Source organism: Symphalangus syndactylus, chromosome 10, assembly GCF_028878055.3.
Source record: "Symphalangus syndactylus isolate Jambi chromosome 10, NHGRI_mSymSyn1-v2.1_pri, whole genome shotgun sequence".
NCBI lineage: Eukaryota > Metazoa > Chordata > Mammalia > Primates > Hylobatidae > Symphalangus > Symphalangus syndactylus.
The window spans coordinates 25,598,005-25,619,687 of NC_072432.2; the positions used below are offsets into that span (position 1 = coordinate 25,598,005).

The 21,683-nt window shown below is 38.0% G+C and overlaps 1 protein-coding gene across 2 annotated transcripts in view; it reads left to right on the top strand.

Annotated features, from left to right (window-relative positions):
- PLXDC2 (plexin domain containing 2) overlaps positions 1–21,683 on the top strand; it is a 469,249-nt gene that overhangs the window by 433,522 nt on the left and 14,044 nt on the right. The window lies entirely within an intron of this gene.

Here is a 21,683-nt window from a genome sequence, read left to right on the forward strand (position 1 = left end):
GCTAATTACTACATTTGTATTCTAATTAACATAATACTTAAAATTACTATAGATGAGATAAATTTTAAATAGATGAAAAGCCATTTTTCTATTCTACTTTTTTTGTTTTTTTGTTTTTATTTATTTATTTTGAGACAGAATCTCGCTCTGTTGCCAAGGCTGGAGTGCAGTGGCAGAATTTCAGCTCACTGCAAACTCCGCCTCCTGTGTTCAAGCAATACTCCTGCCTCAGCCTCCCAAGTAGCTGGGATTACAGGCGCCCACCACCACACCTGGCTAATTTTTGTATTTTTAGTAGAGACGGGATTTTACCATGTTGGCCAGGCTAGTCTCAGACTCCTGACCTCAAATGATCCACCCGCCTCTGCCTCCCAAAGTGCTGAGATTACAAGAGTGAGCCATGACACCAGGCCCCCCAAACTTTTTTTAACACTGAGACTGCACCAAATGTTATTCTTGGGACAGCCTTTGAAGGAGAAATGATATTTGCTTTGTAAAAAGGAGAAAATACTTTCTTCTATAAAAATGAAATAAATTTGTTATAATTATTAAAAATTATTGTGCACCTAGATTTGAAATAAGATTTAATGCTCCCAAAAGTGTATCAGATTTTATCTTGTTTAATATTGGAATTTATGTTATTTCCTTTTTCTTTTTCTCAGTTTTTCCCTTGGTGTTGTCCTTGAAATAGCTCACTGTGATCCAGTAGCTTATAAGTGGACTTGAGTCCTGAATATGTATAAGTTTAATATGGAGAAAATTTGATGTAGCATGAGAATAGATACTGAACATTGAATTTAGTCACAAGCAATCTCAAAATGTTTAATTTATTTGTAATTGTGATTGCCAATTCAAAAATTTATCATATTTTTCATGAAAAGCAGGATAGCACTTCTTCAAAAGAAGCAGGGTCCATTCTTGTAGAGGAAAGAGTAAGTACCCCCTACTTTTAGAGGAACATAGCCTCAACTGTTCAGTGGAGACTAAGAACAGTAAAGACAAAACTTAGGCCAAGGTAGATGACTTATGCTGGATGGATCTGAGGAAGGGATGCAAGGATCTCTGGGGAGAAGCTGTGAAGGTACAAATACCAACTCATTGTAAAGACTTTCTGACACTCAGAAAGGTACTCAGAGATGCAACAGGCTTCCTGAGTGATGAGCTCTTCATCACTAGGGTACTTAACTACACAAGAAGGCCCCATTATCAAGGATTTCTTAGAGGATATGTAGACAGTATATGGGGTTCAACTAGAATTAATTTTAGTTTCACCTGTCCCTATAAATCTAGGGTATTCTGATTCCGCAGTATTGTATATGTTTCATGGAGATGCAAAAATTGCAAAGTGAACTAGAAGGCATGTGTGTGCATACTTACAGTTAATGGAGGAAACTTTTTGTTGTTGTTGGTAACGCAATGGGACAAATAAGACACAAACACAAACAACAAAGAAGACAATAGTTCTCCTATTCAGAGAATAGAATGAGTTGATAATTATGGGAAATGGCCACCAACACTTGCCCTTTTATGGAAGTTGGTGGTACTGGGTAATGTCTCAGATTTCATGCTCAGGCCACTGCAGAGCAAGCAAGGCTCAGGTTTGCCTTTAGTGGAAAGTCTGCATAAAAACAAAAGAACTACTCATTAACATAACAATGGTGTAAAATGCCCTAAGCAAATCTTTTTCAATAAGAAGTTACTTGAAACAGAAGAAAGTGACATAGAGCCAGAGATGCAAGGTGCTATTCTTTACTTTCTCTTATGTCCTTTACACAAATTTCTTTTTTAATTGTTTTAATTTTTAATTTTTATGGGTACATAGTAGGTATATATATTCACTAGCAAATTTCTTAAATTTTACTAAGAGAATAAATTGATGATTAAATACCCATGTTTCCTGCAAGTATGTAGGAGTGGCATACTTGGCAATTTCTACTTACAAATAAGCCTTTTTGTGATTTTCTTTTCTTTTTCTTTTTTCTTTTTTTTTTTGAGACAGAGTTTTGCACTGCCACTCAGGCTGGAATGCGGTGGTGCTATCTCAGCTCACTGCAACCTCCCCTTTGTGAGTTCAAGCAATTCTCCTGCCTCTGCCTCCCAAGTAGCTGGGATTACAGGCCCCCGCCACTATGCCCAGCTAATTTTTTATATTTTTAGTGTAGATGGGGTTTCACTATGATGGCCAGGCTGGACTCAAACTCCTGACCTTGTGATCTGCCCGCCTCGGCCTCCCAAAGTGCTGGAATTACAGGCGTGAGCCACCACGCCAGCCCGATTTTCTTTCTATTTCTATCTTTTCCTCCCTTCCGCCTAGGATTGACCACTCAGCTTTGGATATCACATGTAAGCTCTGGTTACACAAAATCACTTTTGCTACTCACTCTGTTTCCTTCCCTCTTATACTCGGCCAAACAGCTTTATAGAATTTTTAAGTATTTACCTTCACATTTTTTCCTGAAATTTCAGTTGGCATTTGTTCCATTTCTATTTTATTAGAATCTGTGATCATCAGTATCGTTACAGTAAAACTGTTGCTGATGGATGAAGTGCTTTTTTCTTCTCACTTGTTCTCTTCACTATAGCAAACAAAGACTTCGTTTAAGTTGAATCCCCTATGTGTTCGTAAATGATGCAGTTGATTCACATCCAAGACATGCAAATTTGTTTTCCTAACATAGAAAGGATGGAAAACTTCAATCTTAATCAGGATGAGCTAAGAGGAAGCTACAACCACTTAGGTAGCTTATCATGATTCTTTATCTCTTATTGATCTCCAAGTTAAAAAATATATATTCACACACACACACATATTTATTAATTCATCTCAGCACGTAGCAGAACAATTGCCTATATTTTTCTTTTTAATGAATGGTGGGTGTAATAGTAAAATATTTAAATACTTTCAGAAACATTTCATTCAGATCAATTTGTTAAAAGATTTTATGCTAATGAGGAAAGTGATTTAACAGTAAATTCAAAAAGAGTCCTTGGCCGTTAAATGTCAAAAGGAATGCTGATGAAAGATTCTGGAACGTTGATAGCAATGAAAGCAGCATAATTTTTTTTTAATTTTCCAAAATATCCACATTAAAAACAGATAGAACCATTAGACATCAGATTTTAGAAAATCTGTGGACAATATTTAAAAAAAAATTAGCTGACAGTGTATGGCCAAACTGCAGGCATCAGCTCTAAATACTCCATGTAATAACAAACCACCAATAGTCACAGGACCTGAATGTTGTTGGTTTTTATGTGAGAGAAAGCAAAGGGAATCCACAAGGTGTCTAGCAGGACTGGAAACAGGAAAACCACAACGTAAGCCAATAGGCATTGCCTGGAAAACACAGCAGGCCCATGCGAGAAGAGCAGCAGAAAGTGAGAGGAGCAAGTGCCCACTCCAGTTGCAGGTGAGTACAGGGGACCTGTGTAAGAATTTCTGAAGGGACTGCAGCAGTATAGCACAAGGAATTCTCAAAACTGACCTGCCAAGGCCATCTTCCATGACAGTGGCCCACAGTAGGAGAAAATCCTGGGAGTAAAATGAATAATGAGTAGGACAGGGACAACAGAGATAAATAAAAAAAAGAAGAAGATTCTTATAAAAGCTGGGGAAGGGAAGGGAGTCGAGAAATACTAAGAAGCAAACCATCGTATTTGTCTTAATGATAGCCATCATTTATTTAGCAGATCCTCTATATCAGGTACTCTTTTTTATAAATTGTATATATTTAAGATATACAACAATGACATTTTCGATATGCGTATATATCCATAGTGAAGTGATTGCTATAGTCAGGCAGTTTATCCTATCCATCACCTTTTATAGATATCATTTTTATGTGATACATGCACCTAAAATCTATGCTCTTAACGTATTTTCAGTATACTGTGCAATGCAATGTTGGTAACTGTAGTCCTCATGCTGTCATTAAATCTCTAGACTTATTCATCATACATAACTGCAAGTTTGTACATTTGGGTCTACTTTCTCCCATTTTCCCATTTCCTGCCCTGCTCTGCCTCTGGTAACCACTCTCTGGTTTTATGTAATTTATCTTTTAAAAAATTCCACATGTGGTAGACATCATGCAGTATCTTTCTTTCTATATCTGGCTAATTTCACTTAGCACAGTGTTCTCCAGGTTCATCTGTGTTGTTGCAAAAGGCAGTGTCTCCTTTTTTAAGGCTGAATAGTATTTGATTGTGTACATATGCCACATGTTGTGGTATCCATTCACCTGTCGATGGACACTTCTGTTGTTTCCATGTCTTGGCCAATATGAGCGATGGTACTGTGAATATGGGAATGAAAATATCTCTATGTGATGTTGATTTCATTTTCTATGAATATATATCTAGCAGTGAGATTGCTGGGTCATATGGTAGTTCTATTTTTAATTTTTTGAGAAAATTTCATACTGTTTTCTATAATAGCTGTACCAGTTTACATTTCCCCCAACAATGTACAAAGTTTCCCTCTTCTCCACACCCTTCCCAACACTTGCTATCTCTTGTCTTTTCAATAATATTCATCCTAACAGGTGTGAGGTGATATCTCTTTGTAATTTTGACTTCCACTTCCTGAGACAGAGTAATGTTGTGCATCTTTTCATACACCTGTTGCCATTTTTGTGACTTCATTGGAGAAATGAAATTTTCAAGCCCTTTCTCCATTTTTAAATTGAGTTTTTTTATATATTCAGTTGTGTGAGTTCCTTATATATTTTAGATACTAACCCCTTACTCAGATAAATGGTTTGCAAATATTTTATCAAAATCCATAGGCTTCCTGTTCATGTTGTTGCTTGTTTCCCATATAGAAGCTTTTCAGTTTTATGTAATCTCACTTTTTAATTTTTGCTTTTGTTGCCTGAAGTTTCAGTGTGATATTCAAAAAATTATTTCATGGCCAATATCAAAGAACTGTTTCCCTATGTTTACTTCTAGGAGTTTGATGGCTTTAGATCTTGTATGTAGCCTTTTAATCCATTTTGAGTTGATTGTTGTGTGTGGTATAATAGAAAGGTCCAGTTACATCATATTTTTAAAATACAATAGAATAACAGCAGAAGAGAAAAATCTAAAGATACAAGTGTTACTTAAACCAACCTTCCTTCTAAATGTTCAGAAAAATTAAATTCACACAAAAATGAGCAAAAGAAAATTTTGGACGTGGAATCTCATGCAAAAATACTATAATTGAAAAGATAATCTGCCGGGGGTGGTGGCTCATGCCTGTAATCCCAGCACTTTCGGAGGCCGAGGTGGGCAGATCACCTGAGGTTGGGAGTTTGAGACCAGCCTGACCAACATGGAGAAACCCCATCTCTACTAAAAATACAAAATTAGCCAGGTGTGGTGGCACATGCCTGTAATCCCAGCTACTCGGGAGGCTGAGGCAGGAGAATCGCTTGAACCCGGGAGGCAGAGGTTGCAATGAGCCGAGAGCGTGCCATTGCAGTCCAGCCTGGGCAACAAGAGCAATACTCCATCTCAAATAATAATGATAATAATAATAATAAAGCACAGAATAATATCCCTACAGACAATGAAATTTTATCAGGAAGACATGCTTTCAAATAATCTAGGAGTGGCCAAGATGGCTAACTAGAAACAGCCGGTGTGCATGGCTCTCATGGAGAGGAACAGAAGGGATGAGCAAATACAACACCTTCAACTGAAACATCCAGGTTCTCTCATTGGTATCAAGGAAACAACTTGACCCACAGAGAATGAAGAAAAGAAAGATAGGACAACGGCCCACCTGGGAGCAACCAGAGCCAGGGGATCCTCCCCAACCCAGAGAAAGCATGCTTCTCCCACAGATATTTGCACCCACAGGTCGTGAGATCTCCTTGCGAACCCACTCCACCAAGGCCTTCAGTCTTCATTCTGACAGCCAGAGCTACAAGGAGTCTCCTTGCTTATTTGCTGTACAGAAGCTTTTCAGTTTTATGTAATCTCACTTTTTAATTTTTGCTTTTGTTGTCTGAAGTTTCAGTGTGGTATTAAAAAATTATGCTGCCCAGGCATGTGTGGAGACCCTGGAGACTTACATACTTCGACTTTCTGGAAAAAGTAGCTGTAGCCTCGGCGAAGTGGGAGGTTAGACTCCGGTATGTACCTCCCTCCAGGCAGCCTCCAGGCTGCCATCTTTGGCACCTTAGCCATTCCAGCCTTCAGGCTTCAGAGAGTCTGAGCCAACCAGGGACAAAGGGAATCCCCCAGCAAAGCACAGCTGCTCTACCAAAATGAAGGCCAGACTGCTGCTTTAAGCGGGTACCCAATCCCATACCTCCCCCCTGGGTGGGGCCTCCATGGCCTCTTTGCTGCCATCTTTACTGTTTCATAGTTTTCACTGGTGACACCTACAGGTTCTGAAAAATCTGAGGTGACTAGGGACTGGCATGGGTCCCAAGCATACCACAGCAGCCTTAGAGAAAAGTGGCCAGACTGTTGGGTGGGGCCCATTCCCATATCTCCTCACCAGGGAGGTCCTCCAGGCCTGGGCCTCCAGCCACCTCTTGTCAGATATATTGAGCCATCACCAATTAAGCAACTCCCTGGAGAGAGCCTCCAGAGACAGCTGAAAGCTCTCTGTTACTGCCTTTGCAGTGAAACTGACCTTGCCACCCTTGGACTAATTAAGGAGCAAAGACCCTAAGTACCTTATCCACACCTCCAACAAGCAATCCTGAGCAAAAAGAACAAAGCTGGAGGAATCACATTACCCATCTTCAAACTATACTACAAGGCTACAGTGACCAAAACAGTATGGTACTGATAGAAAAATAGGCACACAGACCAATGGAACAGAATAAAGAGCCCAGAAATAAGGCCACACATCTACGACCATCATTTCTTTGAAAAAGCTGATAAAAATAAGCAATGGGGAAAAGAGTCCCTATTCAATAAATGGTGCTGAGAGAACTGGCTAGCCATATCCACCAGACTGAAGCTGGACCCTTTCCTTACACCATACACAAATAACAACTGAAGATGGAGTAAAGACTTAAATAAAAACCAAAAAACTATAAAAACACCTGAAGACAACCTAGGAAATACCACCCTGACATAGAAACGGGCAAAGGTTTTACGACAAAGACACCAAAAACAATTGTTAACAAAAGCAAAAATTGGCAAATGGGATCTAATTTAACTTAAGAGCTTCTGCACAGCAAAAGGAACTGTCAACAAAGTAAACAGTCAACCTGCAGAATGGGAGAAAATATTTGCAAACTATGCATGTGGCAAAGGTCTAATATCCAGCATTTATAAGGAACTTAAACAAATTTACAAGAGAAAAACAAACAACCCCATTAAAAATTGGACAAAGGAGATGAACAGACACTTCTCAAAAGAAGACATACATGCAGCCAAAAAGCATATGAAAAAAAAAGCTGCATATCTCTGATCATTAAAGAAATGCAAATCAAAACAACAATGAGATACCATCTTATACCAGTCAGAATGGCTATGATTAAAAAGTCAAAAAATAACAGATGCTGGTGAGCCTGTAGAATAAAGGGAACTCTTTTTGCATTGTTTGTGGGAGTATAAGTTAGTTCAACCATTGTGAAAATTCCTCAAAGAGCTAAAAGCAGAACTACCATATGACCCAGTAATCCCATTACTTGGTATATGCCCAGAAGAATATAAAGCTTTCTATCATAAAGACACATGCACTCAAATGTTCATTGCAGCACTGTTCACAATAGCAAAAATATGGAATCAATCTAAATGCCCATCAGTGACACACTGCATAAAGAAAATGTGGTGCATGTACACCATGGAATATTATGCAGCCATAAAAAGAACAAGATCATGTCTTTTGTGGGAACATGAATGAAGCTGGAGGCTATCATCCTTAGCAAACTAATGCAGAAACAAAACCAAATACTGCATGTCCTCACTTATAAGTGGGAGCTAAATAAGAACTTATGAACACAAAGAAGGAAACAGCAGACACTGGGGTCTGCTTGAGGGGAAAGGGTGGAAGGAGGGAGAGGAGCAGAAAAGATAACTATCAGGTACTGGGCTTAATGCCTGGTGGATGTAATAATATGTACAATAAATCCCCATTACATGTGTTTATCTGTGTAACAAACTTTCATATGTACCCCCAAACATAAAATAAAAATTAAAAAAAATCTAAAGAAACTCTAAGGAACTGTTTTAAAACTAGCTAAAAAGCATAACGAAAGTGATTTAAAAGATGAAAAGAATAACCCAAATTAGCATTAGAACAACTAAAAAATGAAATAGATGTGAGAATTAGAAATACAGAAAAAATAATACTTTTGAAAGTAAAAAAACTAGAATGGAAGAGCAAATAAACACAATTCTTAATGTATTACAAGAAATAAAAGGTTTAAAAGCAGATTTTTTAATTTGAAAAGAATTAAATCAGATAAAAAAATTTTAGAGGTAATGACAAACATTTAAGTTTGTCAAAGAAGGTTCAACATCTGGATAGTAGGAAAGAAAAAAACCAAAGCAAAAGAAAAATAAGCGACAAACTAAAAAATTTTTAGTTCTTGAGATTAAAAAAAAAGTAAATATTGGAAGAGCATGCTATGTACCTGAGATTATTTACCCAAAACAATGAACATTAAGACTTATTCTAGTAAAGTTGCTGGATATTAAAAAAAAAAAAAAGTTTTGTGCACTTAGATAAACACTTGAATTATAAGCACATCTGAATTAGAAAATCATCAAGTTTTTAACAGCAACATTTTGTGCTAGAAAGAAAATAGAGTAACCATGTGAAAGGATGGAAAATGTCAACCAAGAATTTATATCCAGCAAAACTGACCATTGGGTAGAAAGGGTGTAAATAAATTATTATCCATGTGCAGGAACTCTGCCAATGTTCTTTCCAAGAGTTCTTCCTGAAAACTCTTTCCTAGATGAGCTTCAGATAAACAAAATGACCAGAAAGACATCATACAGGCACTAGTGGAATCAGTGCAGCCTTCTGCCAGAACTCAGAGTGCATGCATACATTTTTGCCGTATGACTATCCTGTGTGCATTTGAAGGTAGCTACTGCTGTAACACACATCTCATAGTTCAGCTTGCTTCATTTGGCAACAAACGTTTTGGAAATGTTTGGAACATTCTTACAGTTTTTTTTTATATGTTACTCCATCTATATTTATTAAACAGCAATTGGTAGTTTACACGTATACATGCACATTCTAAGCTCTCATTTATTGAATGTTAAAATAATTATAATGTTTCTGATGATAATACTACATATCATTTAGTATTGTATATATCGGCATATAAAGTACTAGATGCCCAATAGTTATAATCTCTGAGCCTCATGTAAGTCATTAAAAAGAGATAGATATTTGTAGCAGAGCAGGCTAACTACTTACTATAATTCATGTTCCCAATTCTAGAGTAGAGGGTCGTGACTGGAAAGTACTTGCACCCAAGATTATCTTTTTCAAACTCTCTTGCACCCAAAGATGGACAGGTGACTACTTTTCACTCCAGAAAGTCACATTTAAGCCAAGGCTTTTAACAATTACGTGTGCCTTTGCCACACCTTCTCTCCTGACCCACCAACCGGATATACAGTCCCCGGAGAATGGAAAAGTCAAGATGGAAGAACTGGGATCCACATATGGAAAGGAGTTGCCTCCCTGTAAGGAACACTGCTCTTGGACTATGATACGAGCAAGAGATAAACTTCTACTTTATTATACCATTGAGAAAATTTTAAAAGGAATTATTAACATAGAAAATAGTCACCATCCAGTGCATATAAGGTCACATAAGACATTTATTAGAGTAATGAGAAGTCAGGGAAAATCAATGGACTGGGTATGTTTTAGCAAACAACTTAATTACATTTGAATATTTCTTTGTTTAGAAAGAGTGGTTTATAAAAAGAGAACCAGGTGGATTAAAAGCCATTGAAAATTTTGAGCAAAGTAAAATCAAAGGAAAATTAAGATTATAAATACATTTATAGTGACTAACCCAAATGTAAACTAATGAAGTTGTTGGGGGAAAAAAAAACATAATGACAGAAAGTGATACAAGAACAACTGTTGTTTATTGAAAATTACAGCAGTACCCAAAAAGGGAAAGCAAAATAAAATACACTTTTGAAATCTAAATAATTATATTTTTGGACTTAAATTTTTACTCCCAATCAGTAAAAGCTATTTAGCAAAATATATTTAGGATAATTGAAAATTTAGTATGTGTCTATTTATTAAATGAAACAATTCATGGTGTTTCAGTGAGAAAAGTAAATAAGCGGAGATGAGGAGATTTAGAATTCTTTTTCGTTGGTTAGAGTATGCAGAACTCTGGTTACTAGGTAGAACTGACTGATCACTTCTCTTCTAAGAACTGGCTTTAAAACTAAATCGAGAGACTTTCCTTGCTGAGAATATCATTTTATTCTTGGTGAATTCTAATAACAATATAAGCGCTCCAGAGAACAACATTATCTGTCTCATTTCATCGTTTTTATCCCCAAGGGCAAGCACAATGCTTAGTAAATATTTGCTGAATAAATGCGTCATCTAAAATAATCCAAGTGTGACTTCAATAAACAGCATCATGAAATGATGGAAAGTTAAGAGTTAGCAGAGAACTTAAAGAAACATCAAATGAAGTCATTTATAACTTTTTGCATTATACGTCCCACCTAAAAAGACATAAAACTCTGTTTTCCCAAAAGAACATTTGTATGCTTGAAAAGATAAACAACTCTTTAAATTACAACATTGATTTGATGCGCTCAGACATTTTTATACAAATCTTATTAAAAATGTTTTAGTTGAATCATTCACAGTATGATTTAAATGCATAAAATGAAAGTGATGTGATTGATAAATACTCGCCTTTTAAAAATTATTATGATGCAGTGTTTAGTTGTTAAGGCTGACTGAAGACCATAGCTTCTTACTAAGTAGAGAATCACTATCTGTCCTCTTTCTTATTTTATATATAAGAACATGGAGAATATGAGATATGCATTGACTTGCCAAAGGCCTTAGTGCTTAACAGAAGCAGAATCAGGAATCAGTAAAATGCAGCAGGAAGAAGATAGCACCAAGAAGGCAGCAGATTTTGCAAAAATTCCAGCTTTTACTAAGTGTGTGATTCTGGTCAATCCTGAACCATTCTGTGTAACTCAACCAGGAGTTAAAACCAAATTTGCTGACTCTCCCAAGCAGCCTTCAACTTTGTTAAAAGTGCTATTTTAAACAGTAGTCGGTTTCAGGCAAAAATTATGTAAATACATAATTTATTTGAGGGATTCCTTTATTTCCCACTCCTACCCAATTTTCTTGAGCTATTGTTAAGTTATCCAAATGAAAAGAGGAAGGGAAAAATAATAAATGATCTAATTCACAAACCATATTATCAAACCCCTGAGTATTATACCATTGACTGTACAAAGCAAAACAAAACAAAACAAAAACAAAAAAAAGTTGTTTTTATAGGTTCTAATTGTTATATCTCAGTCATCTTGCTTTTTTATCTTTTTTTTTTATTTTTAAAGTGTTGCAAATAGGATGACTTCCAGAGCTATCATCTGGTTCACATAATATCATTACCATGGTTATCGGCACTTCTTTATCACAGGGTGAATGCAGTGCACTCTCAGGAAAGCTTTTGTGGAGTTACATGAATCTGTGTAAAGGACAGTAATGAATATCACTGGAGCCCTAAGTAAGGAATGATTAAACACTGTTATTAGTCAGTTATAACATTGTATGACAATATAATTACAAATGCACCTGTAAAGCCTCTACAATTGATCCTCTAAATTACATATGAACTTTTATTTTCCTGCTACACTAATACTTTATTGTTCCTTTTCTCAGGGTCATAATTATATTTTTATTTCAACCTCTGAATTGATTTGACACAAGACAGTATGTGCCCAGAATTGCAAAATAAATAAATCAAGTTCCTCAGATTTAAAAACATACACCATTTTGGATACTGATTTTTCAATATGGGACCTTAAATAGGTAAAAAGTTTGCTATCTGCCTTTTAAAGTTTCTTTAAAACTTTTAATTTTATTTCAACATATACAGATTAAAAACATATAATGAAACTGGTCGTATATGTAAGTGTGGTTTTGCCCAGTCTGACTGATAAGATCACTCTGTATCTTCAAATGAATAGTGTCCACTCGTGGATTTGATGACATAAATCATTCTCTTGGGTTGTTTCTTAATCGTATGATTAAACATGGAGTAAAGCACACAATTACTTTAGGATAGAAAATAACTCACCATTAACCATTCCTAGGGTCACTGCTGATTAGACCTTAACTTGCCAGGTTTCTTTAGCTTGACTTAGAAATACCTTGGCACTCCAGACACAAGTAACTTGACAAGAACAATTTCTTAAGGAACACGGCCGGTCTGTTGTAGCGAGGCAGCACTAACTCACATTTGACTTTTATTAGGATATTTATGACCAGTGCAGCATTATCTTGTCTTTTAACTCAGTCACTAGGCAGCAGTGAACTGGCTTGTTTTCACACCTCCTGCAAAGTACTTTTCTTTAGATTAAATTGCCTGTGTAATAGCAAATTATTACATAATTTGGGTAGAAAATAATCACTTGTGGCAATGTGGCTCAAAAAATAAAGAGATGCTGCTCAAAGCATCATTAACATATTATGAACTAAGGCTAATGCTGAAGAAGACTAGAATATTCTCAGCTCGTATCACAGAAAATTAGTCAAAACCAAAGAATCTGTCTGTGCAGTACACTCTGCTAGAGTCTCTTACACCCACAGAGGGGTATAACTAAGGTAAAGATACATTCCTCTTTGCCCAGAACCATTCTAGTTTATGTCTGTTGTCTGATATAATTATTAATAGTTTCTCCATTTATTCTCAAAAGTGTCCTAATTTGGACAATAAATCTTATGGTCAACCTATATGTAATTATATTTTCCAGCTTAGTATGCATCTAAAGACAGAGGACACAAAAACTTTTAAGGCCAAACAGCTACATAAGAATTCAATAATAATGAAAGGAACATCAAAGAAATGATCAAAGAATGAATAAAAGATTCTGTCAAATGCTATAAAATACTTAAGAGAGAGAGAGATAATCAGGAGGAATCTCATTAAAAACGTGGTGTTTGTGCAGGGTGTTGAAAGGGTGCCATGTTCTGGCTAAGCAAAGAGGAAGGGGAGATACCTTTTCAGATGGAATGGGGATATATTATGATTTTAAAAACGTATCAAGAAAGGTCGAGATGAATCAACTTATTTAACTATGTGGTAATATCTATGGGCAAATATTGAAAATGGCTTTACTATAGATGGAAAATAGATACCGTAGGCTTTGAAGGACAAACCACACAATCTAACTATCATTCTATAAGCAGTGAGAATCAGTGATGTAATAAAGAAGTAGGCATTTAGGCCTGGCACGCTGACTCACGCCTGTGATCCCAACATTTTGGGAGGCCGAGGCGGGTGGATCACTTGAGGTCAGGAGTTCGAGACCAGCCTGGCTGGCATAGTGAAACCCCGTCTCTACTAAAAATACAATAATTAGCCAGGCATGGTTGTGCATGCTTGTAGTCCCAGCTTCTTGGGAGGCTGAGGCAGGAGAATCTCTTGAACCCAGGAGGTGGAGTTTGCAGTGAGCTGAGATCACAGCACCGCACTACATCCTGGGCAACAGAGACAGGCTCCATCAAAAAAAAAAAAAAAAAAAATACATATATAAAATAAAAAAGAAGTGGGAGTTTTAAATGGTTGTGGGGAAGGAGTAGAGTGAGCCAGAAGAAGAGTGAAAGGACAGTCAGAAGAGAGTTAGAAGACGAGCCAGAAGAAGAGTGAAAGGACAGTCAGAAGAGAATTAGAAGACTATCAGTAGCCTATATGTGAAGTGGTTGCTGAGAGCTGAATTGGGATATTTATAGAGGGACAAGAATGAGGATAATACAGGAGCCATGTGAAGGAAGAAGATATTTTAGCAATCTTTGTTTGCATAAAGGTTTATATGTGAAAGGGTTTTCAATCAGTTATTTTCGATTCTCAGTACTCCCCAATGAGCTCAGTAAATATAGAATTGTTAGATCCCTGTTTTACAGATAGGATGACTGAGATTCCAAGAAAGTAGGCCATTTCTGAACGTTTCCTATATTTAATTAGTGGTAAAGGTGAGGAGGGTGCCCTGATTCATTACATTGAATATGTAGGATGAAGAAGAATCAAGGATAACTTCAAAGTCCAGAATCTGAGCAACTGAGAAATTGAATTTTCTTTTTCTTTTCTTTTTCTTTTTCTTTTTCTTTTTTTTTTTTTTTTTTGAGACAGAGTTTTGCTCTTGTTGCCCAGGCCGGAGTGCAATGGCATGGTCTCGGCTCACTGCAACCTCCGCCCGCCAGGTCCAGGTGATTTTCCTGCCTCAACCTCCCAATTAGCTGGGATTACAGGCGCCTGCCATCACACCCTGCTAATTTTTGTATTTTTAGTAGAGATGGGGTTTCGCCATGTTGACCTCAGGTGATCTGCCTGCCTCAGCCTCCCAAAGTGCTAGAATTACAGGTGTTAGCCATTGCAGCAGGCCAAAATTGAATTTTCTAATGACAGAATTAACAACATCAGAAGGCAATGTTAGTTTAGGAAGGAAAGTGACAGGATGGATTTTAAGCAGGCTTGGTTTGAGCTGATGGTCAAGAAATTGGGTATCTTAAAAAAAAAAAAAAAAGGAGTGGATTTGGGTAAACAATCAGGTGAGAAAATATGGAACTAATAGTAGAAGTTGAAACCCAAGAGAATAAAGAGTTGGGTCTTGTCAACCCTAAACCTTAGGACGTGTTGACAGTTAATGTTGATGAATCAGAAAAGGGGACCGTTTAAGACAAAAACAAAACAGATACACACACTTACACACACAAACATACACACACACACACACACACACACAAAAAAAACGGAGAGCAAGATGCAAGAAAGTACACCGTCCTAGAAAGCCACAAAAGGGAAACGTCAAGATTGAAGAGACAGGCAGCTGTGTACAGTTTTCTAGATAAGTCACAGAAGACATTGACGACTAAGTCATTGGTAACCTGAGAGAATGCAGTTTTAAAGCGGGGAGCAGGCACTGAGGGTGAAAAATGGTTTTGTACCATGAAGGCAATTGATGGGGCCAGACATTTCAGAGAGATATAGTACCGAGAGTTTGAAGAAACATCAAGTAAACGCTTTTTCCCGATGTTTGGTGTAGGCAAAAGGTAAAGAAACAATGGAAGGGGTGTTTTAAGGGTCTTGGAGAGGAGGGAGAAATGAAGTAACTTCATAGCAGAGACAATATTAGTAAACAGGGAAAGCAATCGACTATGCAACTGAGGAAGACTTGCAGATATGAAGGAAGCATGAGTAGATATAAAAGCATTGACGGGGGCAAGGGATTAGCATCTTCTAAAGGCCTTCACTGGCTCAGTAAAAATAGTTGGAGAAATAGACAATTGAGATAGGGCAGCCTGGGACTGGATGCTAGAGCAAATAGATGGAGTTTGCGTGTATCAAAAGAATTCAACGAGAGAAGAGTAAATGAATCACTGACTTTCCAATGGAAATTAGAGTGTGATTCTTTGACACTGGGTGAACCTGAACATGTGACTTTTTTCTCCACTGGTTGGTTCTGTTTAGGATCTGGAATAGAAAAATATAGACGATAAGGATCTGTGCTGAGGACTGGGGAAACTTACCCAGAATTGATGGTCAGATAAAGGAGAGAACAGACAGTAAGTTGACTGAAGAGGCCCTCTATGGAATTCAGGCTGGCAGGAAGTTAAGTGAAGCCTGGGTGAACTATAGAGGCTAATTAGATGTGATCTTCCACCATAGCGCAGTGCCATGTAACAGCCAGGCTCTGGAGGTAGCAGCTTCGAGGTGAGGTAGAAGGAGGAATATAGGAGGGATGGAAGTGGATATTATGCTGACTCTCAAATCTCATTGGTTAGCTCCTGTTCAAGTTTTTATATACAAATATATTATTTTCCCTATAAATAAGACAAATGCCTTACCTTTAGTACTGTTTTACATAAAGGTGTGCAAATATTAATTTTATCGGATGACTGAATGCATTATCATACAGTCATGCTTGGTTTGAACAACAAAGTGGCCAATAGTGGGAAGGGTGCAGGGCTGCTGGTGTCAGAGCAAGAGGGCTACAGGGGAAGGGCCCTTTCTCAGGGGATGTAGCTTTTTTAAAAGATTTGGGAACACTTAGAGGATTTGCTAAAATGAGCCTCAGAAGGAAAATTGGTTTTCTAACCTGTGACTTTTTGAAATGAATTATTCCTGTCAGTCTTTATTTTTCAAAGAAACAATGTGTATTGAAGTACCTAGATTTGTTTGATGATCAACAAATCTTTCCTTTTTAAATGAACGTATTCTGAATGTGGTTTCTGTCTTAGACCAGGAGGACAGAGTTTACTTTCATATTTTCCCTGTAAGTAAGAGGGCTTATTTATTTTAAATAAAGAGTAATTACTTTTAAAAAATGAAGTCATAAAAGGAAAAAAAAAAATATTCAAGAAAGAGAGCTTGTCACCCATGAGTCTGAGTGCCATGCCTCTCATGGCAGCATAAACTATAAGATCTGGCCGGGCGCGGTGGCTCACGCTTGTAATCCCAGCACTTTGGGAGGCCGAGGCGGGTGGATCACGAGGTCAGGAGATCGAGACCACGGTGAAACCCCGTCTCTACTAAAAATACAAAAAATTAGCCGGGCGTGGTGGTGGGCGCCTGTAGTCCCAGCTACTCGGAGAGGCTGAGGCAGGAGAATGGCGTGAACCCGGGAGGCGGAGCTTGCAGTGAGCCGAGATTGCGCCACTGCACTCCAGCCTGGGCGACAGAGCGAGACTCCGTCTCAAAAAAAAAAAAAAAAAAAAAACTATAAGATCTGTGCAAGTGAACACAAACAGTTATTGCTAATCTCCCTGTATATAACACTTTGCCAGCCATGGTGGATCAAAGCTATCTGTTCCCAAGTGCAGGTAAAAAGGGGTTGCATCGTCTTGAGAGAATGGTGAAATTATAATAAAACTGACTCAAATAAAATTGGCTTTTTATTATCACCATGTACTAAAAATTCTAAACTCTGTTAGTGATAAAATATTCCTGCCTGAAAGAAACTTTTGCTGATCTAAGCATTAAAGAGCGGGCTCACTTACTGTTGAGTTTTGCTGACATAATAAATAAGCTTCAAGTTAGTCCAATGTTATTATGTATCCTTTAGTAAACATTGCCTTCCACATGGAAGTTAATTCAGAGAACTCCCAGTAACACACTCGGCTCCCGACAGTATACTCAGCTACATGCATTCATTTAGAGAATAAAAGTTAATCAGGGTTTGGAATCCATTGCATTTGTTTTGGGCACACTGGTGTCTTCAACCTATATGGTACTTTATATATCTGTGTTAAAACAGTAGATTCAAAACAAAGAATGATAGCATTGTGGTTGTAAAGACAGAAAAACAGAACTTAAGGCACTTGAATTCTGCTATTGCAAGTACAAATCATTCTCTGAAGCTTGTGGAATTCTTCATTTGGCAATATCCCCCTTTTTTTTCTTACCAAAAAGTGCATGCATTCAGTCTATTTCCCTTTTTGTATGGCAATATTTTATTTTTTATTTTTAATGATTTTTACTGGCATGATTGTATATCAACAAAGTTCAAAACAAGAAAATTTTCTCCGTCTGTGTTTCTTTATAGCCATTATTATTAATTTCCTTTCATGATTATTGCTGAAAATAATGCTGTCTTCTAGAGGAGCAGATGGTATGAAAAGGATTCACTCCTGGTGTCAGATAGCTTCAATACTCCACTGCCGTGCATATTTCAGAGTTCACAGAATATGACATTCGACTTCTAGGACATATATACATAGAGCACGATATAAATAGATATACATACATAGACACACATATATACATATCATATATATATATATGTATGTTGACTACATCCCTTCAATCACATGTACAACCACAATATGTGAAAAAAATGTGACAAGAGATATTGATAAAATACCAAGAAACATCTGAAACAGCACAGGAAAAATAGAAGTGACTTGTAATCTGTAGGTGGGGATTCAGAAAGTTTGCATGGCCAGGTGCAATGGCTCACGTGTGTAATCCCCACACTTTGGGAGGCCAAGGCAGGAGGATTACTTGAGGCTAGAAGTTCGAGACCAGTCTGGGCAATATGGTGAAACCCTGTCTCTACTAAATAAATAAATAAATAATAAATAAATAAATAAATAAAAATTTAAAAATATTAGCCAGGAGTGGTGGTGCACACCTGTGGTCCCAGCCACTTAGGAGGCTGAGGTGGGAAGATCACTTGAGCCCAGGAGGTTGAGGCTGCACTGACACTTGATCATTCCACTGTACTCCAGCCCAGGTTACAGAGTGAGATACTGTCTCAAAAGAAAGAAGGGAAGGGAAGGGGAGGGGAGGGGAGGGGAGGGAAGGAAGGAAAGAAGGAAGGAAAGAAAAGAGAGAGGGAGAGAAAGTGTTCTTGGAAATATGTGAAATGGATAAATGGATAGTCTTTGCACCTCCCCAGTTGATTTTTATTTTTAGTCAGCTAGACTAAACAGTGAAAGAAAACAATGCACATTAAGTGTTTGCAATGTGTGATTGAAAGATATTTATTCAGCCGTTGGAGAATCATTGACTTTGTACTTTAAAGATGTTAGCTTTTGGAAAATCACACAAATTGTATGTTTTTTTGTTCACCCTAGTAGAGAGCTGATCTGTATATGCTTGGCAACAATTTTCATCTTGCACATGAACTGACTATGGTTATAACTAATCCTTCAAGACAGTTCTTGAATGAAGGCAATGTATCAATGACAGGTAGTAACGGGAGACTAGAGAAGAGCTGACGCAGGAAAATAAGGCAACTTCCACACCAGGAAGAATCAGAAGAGGGCGAGCAGAAAACGTGCAAAGATCACCCAGGCTTTGCTTCCCACACGAGCAATTAGAATGCTCCTGCTTGGAATTCTCAACCACACCAGAAGACCAACAGATCATTCTGAGTTACTCTTTTTAAGGAAAAAGCGACCTACATTTCATGAAGCAAAGAGATACAGCCACACAGAGGAGCTGTTTATTTTAATTAGATTGCTAGTTCCCCTGGCCAGGACCCAAAACCATTGTATTTCCCCATAGATAGAATTGGCAAATAAAATACATGACACTCATGTGAATCAGAATTTCAAAAAAAAAAAAGCCATGAATTTGTGTCTGTCCAATTAAATATATATATTATATATATATATATATTTAATGACTTGTTTATTTGAAATCCAAATTTTATGGGTGTGTCATTTATTTGCTAAATCTGGCAATCCAACCTTTAACTTGTTAAGACGAAAGAAATATTCAACACAAAATAAGAGAAATAGACAAAACATTGTATTTCAAAGAATGAAATAGAAAAAAATTCCTTCCCTTGGACAGTCAAACTTTATGGAAGCTAAATATTGAAAGGTTGACCTGAGTGCAAAAACAAACCTTCAATTCCCATGAAGGTTTGCCAGAGACACAAGGAAGGCTGAGGTTCAATATTTTTTCTTCTACTGGCTCCTGGAGGATGTTTCTGTTAGAAGAGACCTTAGAAAATCATCACCCTTGCTCTTCGAAGTGTGTTGTGTGGATCCACAGCCTCCGCATCGCCTGGGAGCCTGTGAGAAACGCAGACCCCCCAGGCCTCTCTGAGATCTATTGAATCAGGAGCTGCAGTTTCACAAGATCCCTTGGGATTCGTGTGGCCAGGCAAGTTTGAGAAATGCAGATTTAGTTCTATAGTTTCCAAAACACGTGTTTGAGAAAGTATAGGATTCATAAACTCCAGGAGGGCTCGGGGAGCGCACACAAGCAGGGAACTGTACACCGCAATTAAAGGAGACCGACCCTGTGTGCTTCACTCTGGGCTTCAAGGTAAGGTTTTTATTAGAAAACAAAAAGAGTCCGTGGCTTAAAAATTAATGCTTTGGCTCACGCCTGTAATCACAGCACTTTGGGAGGCCGAGGCGGGTGGATCACTTGAGGTCAGGAGTTCAAGACCAGCCTGGCCAACGTGGCAAAACCCTGTCTCCACTAAAAATACAAAAATTAGCCGGGTGTGGTGGCAGGCGCCTGTAATCCCAGCTACGCAGGAGGCTGAGGCGTGAGAATCGCTTTAATCCGGGAGGCAGAGGTTGCAGTGAGCTGAAATCGCGCCTCTGCTCTCCAGCCTGGGCAACAGAGTAAGACTCCATCTCAAAAAATAACAATAATAAAATAAACAAACAAAAAGAAGGAAGGAAGGGTAGGTTTTTTTGAAAAACAATACTCTCGTTCATTTAGATTCGGTAACTGAGTAACAAGAGGTGACTTTCCCCAAGTCCTACACTGGGAAGTGATCCCAGCCTCTTTCTATTCCCTCACTGTTCATGGAGGAAGACAGCTCCAAAATGGCAGAAATTTCTAATCAACTGCTTGACAAGTGCCATTATGTACCACAGGTGTTTTCTATCTGGGCCTTTAATTTCAAAATCAGTCCCTTTTCTTTCATACTCATGCCTGTAACTTCCTTTCGAGGGCTCATCTAACCCAACACAAAACCCTCTCTGTGTTGCTCTCTGAACTGGAAGAAAGGTCTCCAGCTGCGGTTTTGTGTACACTGCTAACTGAGGGTGCCCTCCAGGTTTGTTTGTGGATATTTTAGCTAATTATCTTGCCACAGACCATTGAGTCAGACCTGGATGGGATGACTGTTCAATTAGTAGTACTGAAGCAAGAATTAGGGAGAATTCCTGACTGCACAGCCAACCCCAGTGCCAGCATTATTGCTGCGAGCATTTTCTTCTGAATATGATTAATCACATAAATAATTCGCAGAAATGAAATTAGAAATCACCCACACATTGCACCCAGTAATGTTTTAAGACATTACATCCTGAAACTCTGTAATGAATTAACATTACAGTCTGGTTTGAATTTTTCAATTTTCAGAATATATCCTGCCTTGTTAGCAAATGACCCTGTGGCCTTGATGAGTTTCTGTAACAATTTGAATTAGCCATTCTAAAAAGAACACAGATTTGGAACTGTCTAGGCCTCGAGAAAGAACAACATATCCCTTCTCTGAAATCCCTGGCTGTGTTCAATCATGCTTGCAAGTTTGTGGCAGGGCTGGACATGAGGCTCAGATTTTCAGATCCTTCCATCCAAGCCCTTCCCCGTACTCTGGGCAGATGGCTCCTATTATGGCATAGATGTTAAGGACTTTTCTATGCTAACTAAATATTCAGTTATTCTGTTAAAGAATGTAATTTCAGCACTTTGGGAGGCCGAGGTGGGTGGATCATGAGGTCAGGGGTTCGAGACCAGCCTGGCCAAGATGTTGAAACCTCGTTTCTACTAAAAATACAAAAATTAGCTGGGTGCTGTGGCAGGTGGCTATAATCGCAGCTACTCGGGAGGCTGAGGCAGGAGAATCGCTTGAACCCGGAAGGTGGAGGTTGCAGTGAGCCGAGATCTTGCCATTGCACTCCAGCCTGGGTGACAGAGAGAGATTCCGTCTCAAAAAAAAAAAAATTAAAAAATTGCCCTATTCTTTTCATTTATAAAGAATAATCTGACCACCTGCAGATTGACATG